Consider the following 20,363-nt stretch of genomic DNA (forward strand, 5'->3'; position numbering starts at 1 on the left):
TCTTCCCGATGTCCACGCAAAAAGGACTTTGAAGTTATCAAATGAAACATTATCTCCCAGACCTGGCCAGTGCCTCCCTATCCAGGATCACTGATATCTGCTCCACCCTTTATTCCTTCATGATAGCGCAGTGTTGAACAGCTTGGAAGTCCCTGACAGAAGGGGTCCCTTCAGGATTCAGAGCCTTTGATTGTGCAGGTCACCCTCTGTGGGGAACACGCTTCTATTCCCATGAGCTCCTGGGCCCCCTTTATTTCTTCCTCAAAAGCATCCCTACTCCGACCCCAGCTGCCTAATTTCTACTTATTTCCCTATTCAGGCACTTCCTTCTCTAGGAGCTAAGTCTCAACGAGGAGCCCTCTTCTCAGCTCCCAAAATTTCTTGTGTAAATCTCTGTCTTTGGCTTACCATATTTATTTAAATTCCCCATTTAAGGGCCTGCTTCCTCTACCAAACTGTAAACTCCCCTAAGATCATAAACCTGTTCTGTTTTTCTTATCCCTGCTGCTGGGCACATACAAGGGCTCAGTAAGTGCTCGTTGAGCTGAATTAAACTATGACAAAGGACTATAACTTAGGGCAAAAGAATGAAGCAAAGAAGGTTTTCTTTGGCTCTCTGGCCATTCCGTCTCCATTCCCTCCCCTTGCTGGTGCCCTAGTCCTTCCTTTGGATATCTGTGTCCTTAACTTCTTTTCAATTACTTCATCATAACCTGGCCTCAGATATTTCAAGAAACATGACGAATATCTGTTCACAGTGCTTATTGCTTCTTGAGAGTATTTGAAACGTAATAGTGGGTAAAATCTCAAGCCAGCTGTCTAGACTTCATGGTTCAAAAGGATGAGCTGAGTGATTTGGTCGAGATAAGTACAAGAACTCACGCCCAGAGAGTCTGCTTAATTGATCAGGGGCTCAGGAATGTGCTGCTTTGTTTTTCTACTAGAGGATTCTAAAGCAAGTAGTCCATGACAATATTTTGAAAAATGCTATCTTAAGCCAAAAGGATAAAGGCATGAGTATGTAGGAAGAGGATCTGTGCAGGACTGGGATCTTGGCGATCTTCAGAACCACTCACATAAATGGATCTCAGTACTGCCGACCCCACTTATCTTCTCCACCCTCTGCAGTGCCTTCACAGAGATCCAAATGGCTATTCCCATTTCAGATCCTAGGCTTGTTTAGGGCCACAGAGGGTATCCATAATAGCAATGAATGGTGATGAGAAATAGTGCACCGGTATTTCAAAAGGTGTCAGGTGATCTAAAGTTCCAATGTGAGCTGATCTTCACCCTGTTCTTCTTGCTTATTTCTCCTTGAACACAGTCCGTAAGAACAGAGGCACCAGATTCTTCTGCCTCGAGTCATGTGCCGGCAGCTCAGTCTCTGGTAGCATATGATTATTGAAACATCTTGGCTCCATTCTCCCACATGTGGCAATACAATTACCATTTAGGGTGGAATTCTAAGATAAACATACCATCAACTCAAAAGGCCTTGTGGATAAGCAGTCTTAGTACTCAGTACTTTCAAAACACTGCAGAAGTCAGAAAATGAGAAAGGAAGGACTTACTGTACATTTTGCTAATCTCCCTTAAACCATGCTGTAGAGCTGGGGAGAGCTCCTGCTGTTACTGTAAGGAGGGGCAGAGCAGCTAGGCTGCGGGGGAGCCAGGAAATGGCAAGGACAAGCAGGCAGAACAGCGCCCTTTGGAACAAGCATGGTGCTGCTCTGTGGGGGGTCTAAGAAGAAAAGCAGAAATGAAATATAAGAATACAAGAAAAGTTTAGGTAAAAAAATGAACAAGGTTGTGCATAAGTAAAGAAAAAGAACAAATGTTGAGTTTTCAGGTTAAAATTGTACGTTCTGCTCCTCTGATCCTCTGATCTGGTTCCAATTACCCATGTTAAATACTGGCCCCATACACTGAGGCTAGCACCTCATCTTTCCACTCCTCCCATGGAAACAGCTCTTCATCTCCAGCTAGTCATTCATTTATCAGTCAAGCGTTTCACTGAGCACCTACTAAGTGCCAGATGCAGTTCCAGTTTTTGCAGTGCTTATAGCACAGCGGAGGAGATAGTAACAAGCAATACCAAGTGGTATGGATGCTATTACAAAAGCAGTTCAGGGGCCTGACCTGTGGTGGCGCAGTGGGATAAAGTGTCGACCTGGAACACTGAGGTCGCTGGTTCGAAACCTTGGGCTTGCCTGGTCAAGGCATATATGGGAGTTGATGCTTCCTGCTCCTCCCCCTTCTCTCTCTCTCTCTCTCTCACTCCTCTCTCTCTAAAAAATCAATAAATAAAATATTAAAAAAACAACAAAAAAAAAAACAAAAGCAGTTCAGGGACTTCTGAATTTAACAGGAGGTAGAAAAGATGTTTCTCCCTCACCATCCTCTTTCATTATTGACTTCTGAAGGGAATGGGGGCCCAGTAACGGCCACGTGCATTGATCAGGACCTGTTCTCTATGGCTATAGCTTGACAAGCCAGGGAGGAAGAAAGGGCTGTGGGTATACAAAGCTGGTTTCCACATTACTCATGTTGAAGATACGTGGTGGAACTGAGGAGAACCAGGCATGCAGAAGGCAGGGTTCTGTCTATCTTTTCCTCTCCATCTGGAGGCTTTGGCAGCTTTAGAGAACACACACACAGGGTACTGGACTTGATTAAGGTCCTAGTGCAGATTGCAAGCTGCAGCTCTGGACGAGGCCTGATGCCAAGTGGAAATCAGAAAGCTAGACTTGCTAAGCAACAGCCTTGGTGGAAGTGACAGAGTATCATATTGGACCCATGGTGATGAAGCCATCAGAATGGTCAGAGTGCTTTTAGTAAACAGTGATACTCAGTCCCACTCCAGATAAGTAATAAACAGAGTTTCTTAGGATGGAGCACCAGGTTTCTTTTTTTTTTTTTTTTTAATTTTTTTACTGCCAGGTCATTCTATTGTGTAGTTAGCACTGAGAATCATCAGGTAACAGGATTCATTTGTTGGTCAGGTGTGACTGGGACCTCAAACTGCAATTTTTATAGGTCTATTCCTGTGTGGAGAGTAAGCTACTTTGCACTAAAGATGATAACATGTTTGCAGGGCTAGAACTGGTGAGACCAAGTTCTGTGTGGAGGGAATGGGTTCCTCAAACGGCATGTCCCGCTGAGACACAGGGCACATTCCATTGGAGTTGGCAGGATCTGGTATTTGCTGGGAGAGGACCTGGGGACTCAGACTGCAGGGGCAGCTGCCTTTCTTGTGGGTAGTACTCCCATGTGGAGAGGGCAAAACTCTTGCATTTTTGTCATTCCTCTGGTTAGGAGGATCTGGTGGTGGCATTCATTTCTAGGGCTTGTGTTGGCACACCTCAGAAAAGCACTGTCTGGCAGTGGCAGGCTCTTGTGGGGGCCACTCTTATCTTGTTTTCTATCTTAATCTTGCATCTTAGCTCCGACTAAGAGGCTGGAAAGTTTGTCCAGAGGAAATCAAATTCTGTTGTAGCAGAAGAACGAGTGAAGAAAAGAGATTTTTGATCTACCACAGAATAGTACAGGTTAACTAAGGTCACGAAAGGAAAAGCCAAGAATAGGTAAGGTTTGGGAGGAGCATAGGACGGGATAATGTTGTTTCTCTAGCACTGGGTGCCGAGGGCACAGGCTTTGGTAGTAGCAGGAAGCTAAGCAAAGCTGGCTTCTGCAAGACTGCAAGGAGCACACTGCAGGACAGGTAACTTCCCTGATGTGGAACTTCGGCCTACTGAGTTTACTGGGGACTGAACAATTGGCAAGAATTGCTTAACATACTGGTGAAGCTCAATCTGAGAAGACTAGTTCTCTCTTCCATTTTGTCTACTCCTTTCCCACAAATAACACTAAATTTTGGACACGGAAATATCCCTTTTGGTTGGGCATATAACTGAATAAGAGAACTGGCAATTATCCTGTAATGAGCAGCTGTAGCAATTTCATTTTCTTGGTTTCATTGATGCTATCTTAGTTTTATGTGTCCTCTAGACTCTCTGGAATACTGAAAATATGGTGCACACTTAATACTTCTCACACTGTGGTGGGAGTTAGACTGATACTTCATGCAAATTATGAATCTATTTCTAAGATTTATCTAGCCAACTCAGATAAGCATACTTGAGATAAGAAATAGAATATGGGGTGATGTCTCCATTTTGAGTACACTGTGGTTTTGGATTACTATAACTGAAGTGTTTTCTTGTCCTGATTTTTAAGAGATTTTTGGGGCCATTCATAAAGGTCTTGATCATTTCATCTGTCTATTTCAGGGATTCCAGTCAGAAACATGAGAGATATGGCAAAGCTTAGTAGAAAAGGGGTAGGGATGATTTATCTCTTCCATTGATTATATAGTTAAGTATAATTTTGAGGTTTGTTTTCTTAAAGAGTTCTACATAAGTTTGTTTTCTTAAGTAAACCACATAAGGGAACTCTGTGTGCTGTTGGTGGGAAACAAACTGGCACAACCATATGGAAAACACCATGAAGGTTCCTCAAAATATTAAAAATAGAACTATCATATGATCCAGCAATCCTACGTCTGGGTTAACATCCAAAGGAAATAAAATATGGATCTCAAAGAGGTATCTGCACTTCCATGTTCACTGTAGCATTATTCACAATTGCCAAAATATGGAAACAATCTAAGTGTCCACTGGCAGATAACGGATAAAGAAAATGTGATACACATACGCTACACACAATGGAATATTATCAACTTTAAAAAGAAAATCCTGCCATTTGTGACAACATGGATCGACCTGGAGGATATAATGTTAAGTGAAATAAACCAGACACGGAAAGACAAATATTGTGTGATTTCACTAATACGTGGAATCAAAAATAGTCAAACTCACAGAAGCCCAGTATAATGGTGGTTGCCAGGAGCAAGATGGTAAAGGCAGGCTTTGGTTAAAAGGTATAAAGTTTCAGTTACGCAAGATGAAAAAGTTCTGGAGCTCAAGCTGACTACAGTTATGTATAACAACTATAACAACACTGTATTGTATACTTGAAATCTGCTAAGAAAAATATAATAACTGTGAGGTGATGAACATGTGAATTAGCTTGACTGTGGTGATCATTTCATAATGTATGCATAGTATATAAAAACAAAGTAGTACACCTTTAACATATACAATTCCTATGTGTCAACTGTACCTCATTAAGGCTAAGAAGAGTGCTGCATAAGGTGGGAAACTTGTAAGAGAACAGTGGCTACTTTACTATCTTATTTCACTCACAGAAGCTAAAGCAGCAGCAGGGCAGAACCAAGGAGGTGAACACAAGGACAGTAACCATCATACGCCCTACTATGGGCACTTGTGACAAGGAGCAAACAGGTAATTTCAGGATGATATCTATTAGAAAACAGTTAATTGTGCAATAAGAAAAAAATGGGAGTTTATAAAATAGATATTATGTGGTTTGGGCTTTCTAATCTATTTTATTTTAAGGATAATGATTCTAATGGTGTCTGGTATATTCAGAATCAATGCTATGATGTATATTCTTGGAACCAAGGTTAAGAAATTTGATAGTGTTAACATTTATCTTAAAAAAGTTTAACAGTTTGTCTTATATAAGGGAATATATAAATAATTGTGATACACTGAGTATTTTCTTGTTTTAATTTCCTATTGCCTATACTTTCTGTCTCCAGTTCATATCTTAACATTTTTATTAAGAAAAAAAGTAATATATATTATGTTACATATTATAATTGCATGTAATTATAATTTTATATAGTTATATTATACTATATATTTAATTATATTAAATGTTATATACACACACACATATATACACCCACACACAAGTAGATTCTAGCACTGCATGTGCTATGTCTATTCTGATTTTATTTAAAAAAGAGTTGAACTGCATAGAAAAAAGAAATCAGACAAGAATGGTAACTAACACCCAGTTTTAATCATTATAACTCATAGCCAATTAATTTATTTCCCTTATTCCTCCCACCACTCCTCTCAACCACACTTCTTGTTTTGATGTAACTCCCATATATCATTTAGAACATATATATGTCTTTGAAATAAAGACTTTCAAAATATATCCACAGTACCATTATCACACCTAGATATTAACAATAACCCCTTAATGTAATCAAATAAGTGTTCAAATTTCCAATTATTTCACAGATATCATCTATTCATCCATCCATCATCCACTTATTTATATTTACAATCTGTTATGTGCATCAGGATCCAAACAAGGTCCACTCACTGTGATTAATTATGCCTTTTAAATCTCCTGTAATCTCTATATTTGTCTATATTTGTGCTGTCTCTTTTCATTTCTTTGCAGGAAGCCTACTCCCTCTTAAATCCATTCCAATTGGACTTGCGTCTCCATCACTCCCCCAAAATACACTTATAAAGTTCAGCAATAACCTCTACTATGTCAAATACCAAATCTAATTTTTTTTTTTTTTCTGAAGTTAGAAACGGGGAGGCAGTCAGACAGACTCCCGCATGAACCCGACCAGGATCCACCCGGCACGCCCACCAGGGGGCGATGCTCTGCCCATGTGGGGCGTCGCTCTGCCGCAATCAGAGCCATTCTAGCGCCTGAGGCAGAGGCCACAAAGCCATCCTCAGTGCCTGGGCAAACTTTGCTCCAATGGAGCCTTGGCTGCGGGAGGGGAAGAGAGAGACAGAGAGGAAGGAGAGGGGGAGGGGTGGAGAAGCAGATGGGCGCTTCTCCTGTGTGCCCTGGCCGGGAATCGAACCCAGGACTCCCGCACGCCAGGCCGACGCTCTACCACTGAGCTAATCGGCCAGGGCCCCAAATCTAATTTTTAAGATGAATTTGAACCTGATGTGACCTATCAGCATCATCTGATACATTTGATCATATCTTCCTCCTTTCGAAACTCTTCTGTTAGCCTTCAGTATACCACTCTCTCCTAGTTCTCTCACCTCTCTAGCTGGTCTTTCCAGTCTCCTCTGGTGGATTTTCCTGTATTCCTGCCTTATGCGCCATGTCTGTCTTCTGACTTTCTCTTCTCTACCTACTTTCATCCCCTAAGTGATTTCGTCTAGTCCTATTGACTTTAATCCCCATCTATATATTGATGACTTTAATTTTTTTTTTTTTTTTTTTGTATTTTTCTGAAGCTGGAAACGGGGAGAGACAGTCAGACAGACTCCCGCATGTGCCCCACGCCCACCAGGGGCGAAGCTCTGCCCACCAGGGGGCGATGCTCTGCCGCCACCAGAGCCACTCTAGCGCCTGGGGCAGAGGCCAAGGAGCAATCCCCAGCGCCTGGGCCATCTTTGCTCCAATGGAGCCTTGGCTGCGGGAGGGGAAGAGCGAGACAGAGAGGAAGGGGGGGGGTGGAGAAGCAAATGGGCGCTTCTCCTATGTGCCCTGGCCGGGAATCGAACCTGGGTCCCCTGCACACCAGGCCGACGCTCTACCGCTGAGCCAACCGGCCAGGGCGATGACTTTAATTTTAATTTTTAGTGAGAGGAGGGGAGATAGACAGATTCCTGCATGTGCCTTGACTGGGGTCTACCCAGAAACCCCTGTCTGGGGCCGATGCTCTGCCCATCTGGGGCTATACTCGCAACCGAGCTAGAAACAAATATATCTTTTAATGGTCTTTCACCAATCTCTTGTTGACGCTATCACCTGGAACTTATCTCCTTTTCTGGAATAATGCACTTATAAGTTTTAAATATAATTATTAGAAAGACCCTACATCATTTTTTTTTGTATTGTAGAATACTGTTTATTTCATAAGTGAAGGATTCTATAAACACATCTAGTTTTCACTCTTTTTTAAAGTCTGATCTGAACCTCTAAGTGCTTGACTGACATTGGCACTTCAAACTTAGTATATCCAAAATTCATTACATTCCCTATACATCTACCTTATTTTCCAAACCTGGAAACCTTAGGTTATTTTTGACTTAAAAGAAAATAAACTTTTCATGGCTCCTCATTCAATGAGGCACAGAGGGTGTCAGTTTTCTCTGTGATTGTCTTGGATCCGTAGCTTCTTTTCCATTCCTCTGCTTCTACTCCATTGAGACTCCAATTACTCTTGAACCACCTAAACGGCTCTTGTGTTTTTAGTTTTCCCATTTCGAGTTTACCTGGCACTTTTCTTCCTACATACTAACATTATGAAAGACCCAGGAAATCCTGAGACCCCAGTCACTGTTATGTAAAGACTTTTTTCCTTCTTAGGGTTATTGTCCTTAAGCAAGATGAGTCAAGACCATGTTTTTCTTCCAAGGAATAGTTTGCATATCTACAGTCAGTAAGAACAATGTCTAGTATCTAAAATATCTTCTTTTTTTTGTATTTTTCCGAAGTGAGAAGCAGTGGGGAGGCAGGCAGGCAGGCAGGCAGTCTGCCTCATGCGCCTGACCAGGATCCACCCGGCATGCCCTCCAGAGGGCAATGCTCGGATCCCTGTTGCTCTGCTGTAATCGGAGCCATTTTAGCGCCTGAGGCAGAGTAAATGGAACTGTCCTCAGCACCCGGGCCAACTTTGCTCCAATGGAGCCTTGGCTTCAGGAGGGGAAGAAAGAAATAGGAAGGAGAGGGGGAAGGGTAGAGAAGCAGATGGGCGTTTCTCCTGTGTGCCCTGGCCGGGAATCGAATCCGGGACTTCTACATGCCAGGCTGATGCTCTACTGCTGAGCCAATCGGTCAGGGCCTAAAATTTCTTACTATATGGAAACTTTCAAATATTATCAAATATTTTGATAACATTAAGTCCAAAGTTTCTTTGTATTTTTAGAACAAAAGAAATTATTTTAGACATATACTTGCTTATTCCTTGTATAAATACATGCATTTATGTATATTTAAATAAATGGTTAATGAGAAGGTTGTGTTTTAGTGTCAAATAAGAGAAGGTAAGGACAGGATGTGATCAGATGCTTTGAATTACACAATAAAAGCAGTGAGGCCATTTTGCTAATTTCCTTTTGAAAGTTGCAGAACTTTGGTTATCAGTTTCAGACAAATACCCTCTGTTGTCTTTTTTCTTTTAATTTTATTTAGAAAATTAAATTTAGCCCGTTGACATTGATCAATAAGAGTACATTTATTTCAGGTAACCATGTCTATCTATAGCATTCGAACTGTTGATTATGTTGTATTTTCTTAAAGCCACCTGTTCTGCTAACCCTGGGAACTTGGACACTATTTAGATACTGTAGTGGGAAATTGCAAGCTTGTGACAGAAGGTCAACATAAAGGTAGAATCTGGGAAGAACCTGGCACTGAAGTAGACTGGAAATGTAAGATGAGTTTAAACTGATCTCTAGTTCTTGGTATTTTAAATTTACTATTTCATTGTGATCATGGACAAAAGAGAGGGGAGACACTTTAAATGTAATTTTCCAAATGACTTTCTAAAATATAGCTGATTGTGTCACCTTCCTTCTGAAAAACCTTTAATAGCTCCCCACTGCTGGAAAGTCCACTCCTTAGCATAGCATTCAAGGTCATCTATAACCAGACTCTCCACCTCTCTGGAAACAGTCTTATCTGCAGCTAAAATGCTCTTCAAAGAAGCCCTTGCTTTCCAATGGGTCTGTGCTATTTCCTTTGCCAGGAATGCTCCTAACTCACTATGGTCCTCATCTCAAACCTTTCCTTACTGAAATTCTACTCAGAATTCAAGGTTTGGGTCTCTCATCACCTTCTCTATGAAGCTTTAGGAACCCTTCATTCAACTGGAAGAAATTTCTTCATTTCAATGAATTTTTAGAACTTTAATTATAAATTTCATATAGCACATGCCACATTCTGCTTTGAGTTTTAATCAGTTGTATACATGTGCCATCTTATTAATTAGATTGAAAGTATTATGAGGGCAAGGGACTATGTCCTTCTCATTTCTGTTACCTCATAAAAGTTTCATCATGTAGGCACTCAATATTTATTGTCTTGAATTAAACTAGTAGTTGATATTAGTATTTTTTTCTTTTGCCTTTTTAAAACCAATTTCTTTAAATGTATAATTAATGACAAACTACTATTTTTCATGTGTTTATTCATTAATTCAACTATCAGATATTTATCGAGTACTTACTATTTGAAAGGCACTATGCTAGGGGCTGAGGTACAATAATGAATACAATATAATCCCTGTCCTTAGTGAGCTTGGAGTTTAGTTGGAGATACAGATGAGTGAACAGGCCGTTACAATGTCATCTGATGAATGCTACACAGAACCATCAGTATCGCTGTGCAAATTATGCTTTGCATTAGAGAACCTGGGACGTAAAAGGGAGCCTGAAATGCAGCCCGTCCTCTCTCCCAGCTTTGGGCCCTTACGTGGTGCTGCATGCTTTTAAAGGAAGGATGGGCTTTTACCTAAAATACATAAAACCTCTCTGTATAATAGTGGCCCCAATGACATTTTAAGAGCAAGTAAGAGTTTCTATGAGCACTTGGAAGGGTACTTAGTCCCATATTTGAGGAGTTAACTGAGTTCCACGAAGAAAGGCTACATAAGAAGCCTTTTGAGACAAATGGGAGTTACCCAGTTGAATATAAGTGGGACGAATGCTCCAAATAGAAAGAAGTAAAGAAAGTCAGTATGTAGGGAATTACAAGTAGTTAATTATGGCAGGAATCTAAGAGGGGAGGGAAGCAGGGAGAGATGAGCCTGCTCAATGAAGCAGATTCTGGGTCCTGAAGAGCCCTGTACACCATGATTAGGGTTTGAATTTTATTTTGAAGGTGATGGGAAGTCACAGAGATATTTTGTCAATGATTAGATTTACATTTTTAAAAGTTCACTCTGATAGTGGGCTAGAACTGGAGGAAGGAAGGGGACTGCAGGCGGGGACAATGCAAAGTTGCAGCAAGTCATACATGAGATATTGGTGAGTTGAGTGAAGACAGGTTGAAGGGATGAGAGAATTTCAGACCTCATTCACAGGGTGATAAGACAAACAGTAATTTTCAATATAAATTGCTGCCATTAGTCAAGGTGAGGGAATTCACTATTTCAAACAAACAGCCTGGGTGGTATGGAGGAAAGTATAGGAACTTTCTGTCACTGGTTAGCTGTGGGATCTTAGGTAAGACACTTAGTTTCTACTTTCTGTCCTTTAATCAATTCTTTAATAGGAGAGCCATTTACAACACCTTGCAATTGTATAGACTCAAACTCAAAAGGCAGATTTGTCTCCAATAGGGACAAATCAGTGTTCATGTGAACTGTTTATAATGGAACAGTAATTTTTATCATTTATTGGCTCACATATACTTTTGGCAATAAGATGAAAGCTATAGATCTATTATCTTTCAAAAAGGTTTTTTTTATAGTTCAGAGGACCTTCTAAAACTCAAGATGAACTCTAGATTAAAAAATTTTTTTGTTATACAAATTCACTTAACTTTAAAATTTATGAGAGTTGATTGTGACCTAGTGTTTATGCATATGACAACTGGAATTTTCCTGTAGATCAGTGGTTCTCAGCCTGTGGGTCGCGACCCCGGCGGGGATCCAACGACCAAAACACGGGTCGCCTAAAGCCATCGGAAAATACATATTTTATTTAAAAATGTATTGTATAATAAATATGTATTTTCCGATGGCTTTAGGCGACCCCTGTGTTTTGGTCGTTGGATCCCCGCCGGGGTCGCGACCCACAGGTTGAGAACCGCTGCTGTAGATGTACAGATTAGTGTTTACCTATAGCTTATAGTGTCAAACAGTCCTCCCAGGTATGGCTACCTGGAAAATTTTTAAAGTTCACATTAAAAAAAATAAGAGAAAACATTTTTAGATATGACAAAATTTGTTTGAAAACAGTTCTTATTCTAATAAAAAATATACTGGCTCATATTAGAGGAGAAGCCTCGTTTAATAGAATTCCATCATCTAATACCATCATGTATCAGGAGCTCTAAAGAGCCTTTTGTACATTTTCCTTTGATCTGCAATATTTGGGACTAGAATTTCAGCAACGATCATTCATTTCCTTCTGTTTACATTAGACAACAGAGAACAGTAAACTCATACTATGTCCAAGCCACTAGTCATATTCCACATAGTATACTATGCTCTGAAAAGAATGTATACAATAAAAACTCAGCTTCAAAACAGTTACAGCTATGATGGATCACAGCCAAGTTCCAACCTCTCTAAGGTCAAGCGGGAGGGTGACTATGGTTAGTTTTTATTCAGCCACAAACATTCCTGTGGGAAGGAGTGATTAATTAAATGGTGGGCTGTGGAGGGCAGGGTGGGCATGTAGAATAACACATAATGAGACAAAATAACTTTCATCCTGTGATCAGTCGTGAATATAGGTGGCAGAGATCATAGGATTCAGAGGATGACTTGGCAGTTTTTTCCAGAAAATTTGAAATGAGCTTCTTCTGTCTTTTTAAACACTGCTTGTACACTAGGCACATCTAGTAAACACGTTAAAAAACAGAAAATGAAAGTCTGGGTTAGGTATTTTAAAGTCCTCTTTACTGTACTTCCTATGTTGCTTTTTACTTCATATAACTTTTGAAAAACTATGAGAATAGGGATTCCACGAGACAGGTTTATTTTAGTTCACGGGTCCTTTAAAGTAAGTAATTCTCTGTCATTTAACAAAGGTAGAGTTATACAGAATAGGAGAATTTTTACTGTTCAGCCTCATATGATGTCTAGTGTGCTCAAGTTGCATTATATGTAAAATGTTTCCTTACAATCTGACATAAACCCACAGACCAAAACATTTGCTAACAAGAAGACAAGGAAAAAAAGTCAGGAAGAAAACCAAGTTTAACCATAGCCAGTGCTTATAGCTCTAACAAGACCAAGAAAAAATTCCTTGCATATTTGGAACTCATGAAGGAGATTCACTTCCCATTCTTTATCAAAATGTTGAAGGTACAATTATAAAGAGACCTAAAACATTTTCTGACAGGTAAAAGATCTCACACAAAGTGGCTTAAAAGTACCATATTAACCTCAAGAATTAGGTAGATACTATCTGGAGCCAAAGAAGTTTACTATAGAGTCAACACATTTGCTAGATTGACTTAAAATTTTTTCAGAGTCATTTGGTCCCCTTTGAGCCCCTACTGGAGTAGAATAACCTCCAATACCTAAAACCAAAGGCTAGATAGAGTAAGAGCTTGAGCAAAGAGAGGAAGGAGACAGAGAGAGAAAAAGGGACCGGCGATAGGTAAGATACATGAGACTTTGCCCTTATGGTGAGTGATCATCATAATATCGTAAAACTTGGTTTAAGTCGGTTAAGGGATTCAGGAAGTAATACAAGAGTGGAAGTCTCTTATTACTGCAGTACAAATAACTTCTAACCTAAAATCCAAAGATCAAATAACCTTGGCTTCAAGGGGAGTGTAAGTGAACACAATTGGACTAATATCTTATTTTTAAAAATAGCTTCACTGGCATGCTTTACTTATTATACATCTGCTTATTTTTAATTGAAAACAATGCCATGTTTTAAATTTAATTTTTATACGCCATGTGTAGAAAGCATCAGCCACTCACAGTGTTTAATCACAGAATCTCCACAAAAATTGTTTCTTGTCTAGGTTTCTGAGTCAAATGTTAATCAGAGATACATCTTTTGTTCTTTACTATTTTGGGGGGAAGGGGCGTTTTGCTTCATTTTATTTTAGAAGTAAGAATAATAGCACTCATGACCTATATTACTTGCCATTGATTTTTATGTTCTCAGATGATTATTTCTTTTGCTGAAAAAAAAGTACTGATATAATGCCAAGAATATAACATTTTAAGGGTAAAATCAGCTGTTTCTAATATTTTCCAAAGAACTGACGAGACTAAGTGAAATGCAAATATTCCTTCAATTTCTTTCTGTGATAATCTATTGAATGTGATATGCTGGCAGGAAAAATCTTAGAGATTAGAGAACCACAACATGTAATCTTTGATAGAGAACAGAGATCAATGAGTTTCAGTGACTAGCAGCACAGCAAAATGATGTTTACAGTTTTTCTTAAGGTCTCACTAAAGGTGGAGAAATACCAATTGGAATTTCATCCTGTTCTGGTCCATGTTGGCCATTTTTCAGTCTGAGGCTTATTCTAGAGATGGATCCCACAGGGGAGAAAAAATAACCCAATAACCCATTAAATCATGGCATGGTATTAAGTCATCATTCTCACTAAACACTATAATTTACTTCTAGGAAAGAGGTGGATTCATGATGGTGTTTTGTCAAGCCAAGATATATGAGATTTTGACCTTAGTTGGATATAGGGTAGTGTGAGTAATACTTGTTATGAGTATCCAGAAAAACTCACACATTTTCCTCTAGATAATATTTGATTAAAGTTAAAAATTTCCTTTAAATCTGAGTAATCTACTCAAGGAAGCCATTCCTATGGGTTCATATAATCTATGACATGCATAGTAGACAACGTCTGCCTTCTCCATTGACCTGACCAGTTATTGCCTTACTTCTCAGATAGATATCCTTGCTCTCTGAGCTTCATTCAGCACATTTCAGTTTTGTAAGAGGTATTTTTATGGGGCTTTCTATATATATCATACAAGTGTGATTTCCCTCTAAACCCAGGGAATCTAATGCCAGTTTAGCAATTGAAGATGAAGTTTCTCACATAAGTTTCAAAAAGATGATTGTCTGCAATGAGACTAGAGTGAGATCTTGCCTTGTTTTTCATTTAAATTGTTGAATTGACTTTTCCTTGTTTTGACACAGAGGTCATCCAACACCCATCAACTCTAACAACAGATGCCATCTATATTTGTTTGCCTTGTCAAATTAAACTTGGCCATACAGCAGCAAGAATCAGCACAAAATGTGATCCACCCTTGGGGCAGCAATACACATTTCAGACCCAGGACTCCACTTACTCCCTGGGGACTATCTGACTTCCCTTGGTGCTGACATAACTTTGTTGACAAACTATCTAAATATGCTTGATTATGTAACAGTGCACTGCTTTATTTAACCTGTTGAGTAAAGTGAATTAAAGAATAACTGACAAGTGACATTTAGGAATTACTTCTGGCACAGAGAAAAATCTACATGGACTCGAATTAAACTAAGATCTTTGGAGTCCTCCTCTTTTTGCCCTCTTCTGGGGAAAAACAATATTCCCTCTTGATAAGCAATGGCAGGCAGATTATAAAGGTGTTCAGATGTATTTAATGTGGAAGCTAGGCAAAATATAAAAGCTTTATGAAGTGGTAATTATAAGGAAACCACCTCATACCAATAAACTGCTAATCAATTGTAATTACAGGAAATAGTTAATGAATACATAATTAAAATGTTATTATGTATCTTTTGATTGTTATTCAGGTCTGTGAATAAGCAGCATTTCTCAGATCTCTTCTGTCTTCTATGTGATTTAGACAATATATTCAATACATCTGGTTATTGAAGAGTAATTCCTTCACATCTGCATTACAAAGACATTCTGGTCCTAATTTATATGTCAAATGAGTGATCTTAATAGTGTCATATACTAGACAAGTGGTTCATTTATTCCTTCTTGAAGTTTTTCAATGATATTTTGCTGCTTATTAAATTCAATACCAAGAGCCTTTTTCTTTTATTGAGTTCTGTTTTATTTAATATTCTCATTTGTTGAATTTTCAGTCTGGCTCTTATGTCATGTCTTCATAAAAGATGTAAAACTAGAAAAGTTACAATCAGTGCCTACTGTTAGCAAACAAAACAATTCCCAAGTCCAAATATGATTTTGACAGGAAATTCATAAACATTTGCAAAGATAACATGTTACTGTACTGACTGTCACTGGCCCTACACTTTCTGCCTCAGCCTTCAACTGCGGCATCCTCAACCCTTCCCAGACAGGGCTCTGCCAGCGCCAGCTGTCGTGTGTTGATTTCAAGTTGTTTGGAAACCACTGTTTCGTTTGGTTTTGCTTTTTTTGAGAAAAATACTCACAGAGGAAAAAGCTGAGACCTGATCAGAACAGCTTTAAGGAAAAGTTCACACTACTGTTGGACCAAAAATTATCTCAGGGGAACGGCAGACAGCAGGGTAGCCTGATCACGTCAAACCCTACAACTTTTTTTTTAAGTTGAAATACTATATATATAACATAAAATTTTACCATTTAAACAAGTTTTTTAGGTATACAAGTCAGTGGCATTAAGTACTTTCACAGTGGTGTATAATTATCACCACTAATTATTTTCAAAATGTATCATCCCGTTAAGGAACTCTATCCATCAGGCAAAACCAAGCATTCCACCCTCCCCAATACCTTCTAGCACTAACTTACTTTCTATCCCTATGAATCTGCCTACTCTAAAAACTTTATATAAATGGAATCATAGAGTATCTGTCAATGTTTAGGTTATTTCAATTTAGCATAATGTTTGCAAGGTTCATCCAGGTTGTATCATTTATTAGAACTTCATTCCTTTTTCTGATTGAATAGTAATACAGTGTGGGGCAAAAGTAGGTTCATAGTTGTTCATATGGAAAACAATGCAATAATTATTAAATAATAATATAAAAATAAACTGTTTCATGTACTCACAACTGTAAATCTACTTTCACCCAACCTGTATATTGTATGCATATACCACATTTTGTTTATTCATTCATCTGTTAATAGACACTTGGGTTGTTTCTACCTTTTGACTATTTTAAATAATGCTGCTTTGGACAATGGAATATGAGTATTTGCTTGAGCTCCTGTTTTCTATTGTTTTGAGTATTTACCCAGGAGTGAAACTGCTGGCATATAATTCTACATTTATATTTTGAAGGAATGGTCAAACTGTTTAACTATTTTTATAGAAGTTGCATCATTTTGCATTTCCCAACCATGCACAGGGAAGGGCAGTGTCTAATTTGTCCACATCCTTGTCAACACTTGGGTATTTCATTGTGCTTTTGATTTGCATTTCCCCAATGATAATTATGTTAGGTATCTTTTCATATGCTTTTTGGTCATTTGTGTAACTTCTTTAGAGAAAGTCTAAGATGTCTAAATATCTGCCCATTTTAAATTTAATTTTTGAGTTGTAAGTGAATAGATATATAACTGATCTTTGTGTGTTGATTTTTTATTCTGATATTAAATACTTATCAGATACATAATTTACGAATATTTTCTCCCACTCCGTGGGTGACAAGGATTGCTGGCTACCACCAGAAGCTGGGAACAGCCTAGGAAAGATTCCACCCAGAGTTGCAGAGGAGCATGGTCCTATTGACACCTTCACTTCAGACTCATAGCCTCCAGAATTAAGAGAAAATGAATTTATGTTGTTTTAAGCCACCCTGTTTGTGCTACCTTTTACCACACTCTAGTGAAATTAACACGTTCCAATTTTGATACCTTTTATTTCTTTTATCATGCCTAATTGCTTTGGTTAGACTTAACATCAGTCCTTTTCAAATTCTTCCAACAAATTAAAGAGAAGGGAACACTTCCTAACTCATGCTACTGAGGCCAGAATTATTCTTATACCAAAGACAGGCACTGATAAAAGAAAACTACAGACAAAAAAATTCCTGGCCCTGGCTGGTTGGCTCAGTGGTAGAGTGTCGGCCTAGCATGCGGAGGACCCGGGTTCGATTCCCGGCCAGGGCACACAGGAGAAGCGCCCATTTGCTTCTCCACCCCTCCGCCGCGCTTTCCTCTGTCTCTCTCTTCTCCTCCCGCAGCCAAGGCTCCATTGGAGCAAAGATGGCCCGGGCGCTGGGGATGGCTCTGTGGCCTCTGCCTCAGGCGCTAGAGTGGGCCTGGTCGCAACATGGCGACGCCAGGATGGGCAGAGCATCACCCCCTGGTGGGCAGAGCGTCGCCCCATGGTGGGCGTGCCGGGTGGATCCCGGTCGGGCGCATGCGGGAGTCTGTCTGACTGTCTCTCCCTGTTTCCAGCCTCAGAAAAAAAAAAAAAAAAAAAAAAAAAATCCTGATAAATATTGATACAATCATCCAAAAAGAAAGTACCAGCAATCTGAATTTAGAAGCATATCAAAAGGATTACACACCATAACTAAGTGAAATTTATGCTAGGAATGCAAAGGTAGTTAAAATCGATTGATAAAGGTATATAAAAAGCAATCAATACAATATACTGTACCATATTGATAGAAAGAAGGGAACAAAAAGTCATAATTATCTCAGTTGATGCAGAAAAGGCATTTGACGATTTTTTTTTTTTAAGAGACAGGGATAGACAGGAACAGACAGGAAAGGAGAGATGAGAAGCATTAATTATTAGTTTTTCGTTGCAACACCTTAATTGTTCACTGATTGCTTTCTCATACGTGCCTTGACCGCGGGCCTTCAGCAGACCGAGTAACCCCTTGCTCAAGCCAGCGACCTTGGGCTCAAGCTGGTGAGCCTTGCTCAAACCAGATGAGCCCTTGCTCAAGCTGGAGACCTCGGGGTCTCAAACCTGGGTCTTCCACATCCCAGTCTGACGCTCTATCCACTATGCCACCGCCTGGTCAGGCGCATTTGATGAATTTTAATACTACTTGCATATCAAAACATTCAATAAACCAAAAGAGAGAAAAAAATATTTTCCCCAACATGACAAAAACTATATATGAAAAAATCCAACTAACAATATTCAATGGTGAAAGACTGAAAGCTTTTCCCCTATGAAAGCTTTTTCAGGAAGAAGACAAAGATGCCTGCTTGCCTGCTTTTGCAACTTTTATTCAACATAGTACAGTTTCTATTTGTTTTTGATATTTCTGTAGAAGAATGAGAAATTAAGCTGCCTACTCCGACATTTTGCTGATGTTATTCTTAATCTTTAGAACTTTTATACTATCATCATACATAAAATAATGCTTAAAATTTTTATAGATGCAAATAATAGTACTGGAAAATAACATTAATTAGTATTTAACAAATCACATCAAAATAATTTAGATACCATGGCTTTATTTCTAAGATGTTCTCATTTACTTAAAATTGCACATTAGTCACTAACTATACTGACTGTCTCTGCAAAAAGTATACTTAGATAGTTCCCTGTCAGACACTAGATACAGTTATATAAAAGAGGGGCAAGAGTGCTGGCTGTACGGCTCAGCTGGGAGAGTTCCATCTCCATGCACAAAGGTTGTGGGTCCCATCCCTGGGGCCAGGGTACAAACAAGAAAAGATCAATGTTCCTGTCTCTCTCTCTCTCTCTCTCTTGAAAATCAATAAATAAATTAAAAAATAGGGTTAGAGAATGAAGACTTTTAACTAATATCCATTCAGATTTTTTTTAAGCAAGAAGAGGGGAGATAGAGACAGACTTCCGCATGCACCCCTACTGGGGTCCACCTGTCAATCCTATTTGGGGCCAATGTTCAAACCAACAGAGCTATCCTCAGCACCTGAGGCTGATGCTTGAACAAATTGAGCCACTGGCTGTGAGAGGGGAAGAGAGAGAGAGAAGGGGGAGAGGGAAGGGAAGAGAAGCAGATGGTTGCGTCCCATGTGTGCCCTGACCAGGGATCAAACCTGAGATGTTCATATGCCAGGCCGAGACAACTGGGCAGGGTCCCATTCAGATATGTAATCAATAAAATCAATGAAACTTCATCAAGGATGACCTTCATTTAGTGTCAAAAGCCAATGCTACCATTAGCTCTGTACCTATGAGACAAAAATGGCCTATGACCAAAAGTATTCAAATTGTCATCTGATTATATTTCCAGTTGTCACATTTCTCTATTATTCTGTTTATACAGATATAAAGAATTGTACATATTAGAGCAGAGTATGTATCTCCACTGATAATTTCTTTGAGGAGGAAATTTTTCTAAGTATATATATTATAAACCTATCTTTTTTTTTTGTATTTTTCCTGAAGTGAGAAATAGGGTGGAGGGGGGGACAGACTCCTGCATGTGCCCTACCGGGATCCACTTGGCAAGCCCACCAGGGAGTGATGCTCTGCCCATCTGGGGCATTGCTCCGCTGCAATCGGAGCCATTCTAGCGCCTGAGGCGGAGGCCATGGAGCTGTCCTAAGTGCCCAGGCCAACTTTGTTCCAATGGAGCTTTGGCTGCAGGAGAGAAAGAGAGAGAGAGAGAGAGAGAGAGAAAGGAGAGGGGGAAGGGTGGAGAAACAGATGGGCGCTTCTCCTGTGTGCCCTGACTGGGAATTGAACCCAGGATTTCCACATGCTGGGTGGATGCTCTACTGCTGAGCCAACTGGCTAGGGCCTAACCTTTCTTTTTGTTCCTTTATTTACTCTAACCTGGAAAGTGGAGTGACTTATTGGGTTGGTAAATCTGGCTCTCATTTAACTCTCATATAACTATATTTTCTAACATGTGTTTCATAAAAAATAAAGGTTTTTTTGGGGGGATTACCACCCAAAGTCAAAT

At 39.4% G+C, this 20,363-nt stretch overlaps 1 protein-coding gene across 2 annotated transcripts in view; it reads right to left on the reverse strand.

Annotated features, from left to right (window-relative positions):
- Nucleotides 1-20,363, reverse strand: part of TBCK (TBC1 domain containing kinase) — a 227,695-nt gene that overhangs the window by 2,563 nt on the left and 204,769 nt on the right. The gene's annotated exons all lie outside the window — the stretch shown is intronic.

The sequence above is a fragment of the Saccopteryx leptura genome, chromosome 5, assembly GCF_036850995.1.
Source record: "Saccopteryx leptura isolate mSacLep1 chromosome 5, mSacLep1_pri_phased_curated, whole genome shotgun sequence".
In the NCBI taxonomy this organism is placed as follows: Eukaryota; Metazoa; Chordata; class Mammalia; order Chiroptera; family Emballonuridae; genus Saccopteryx; species Saccopteryx leptura.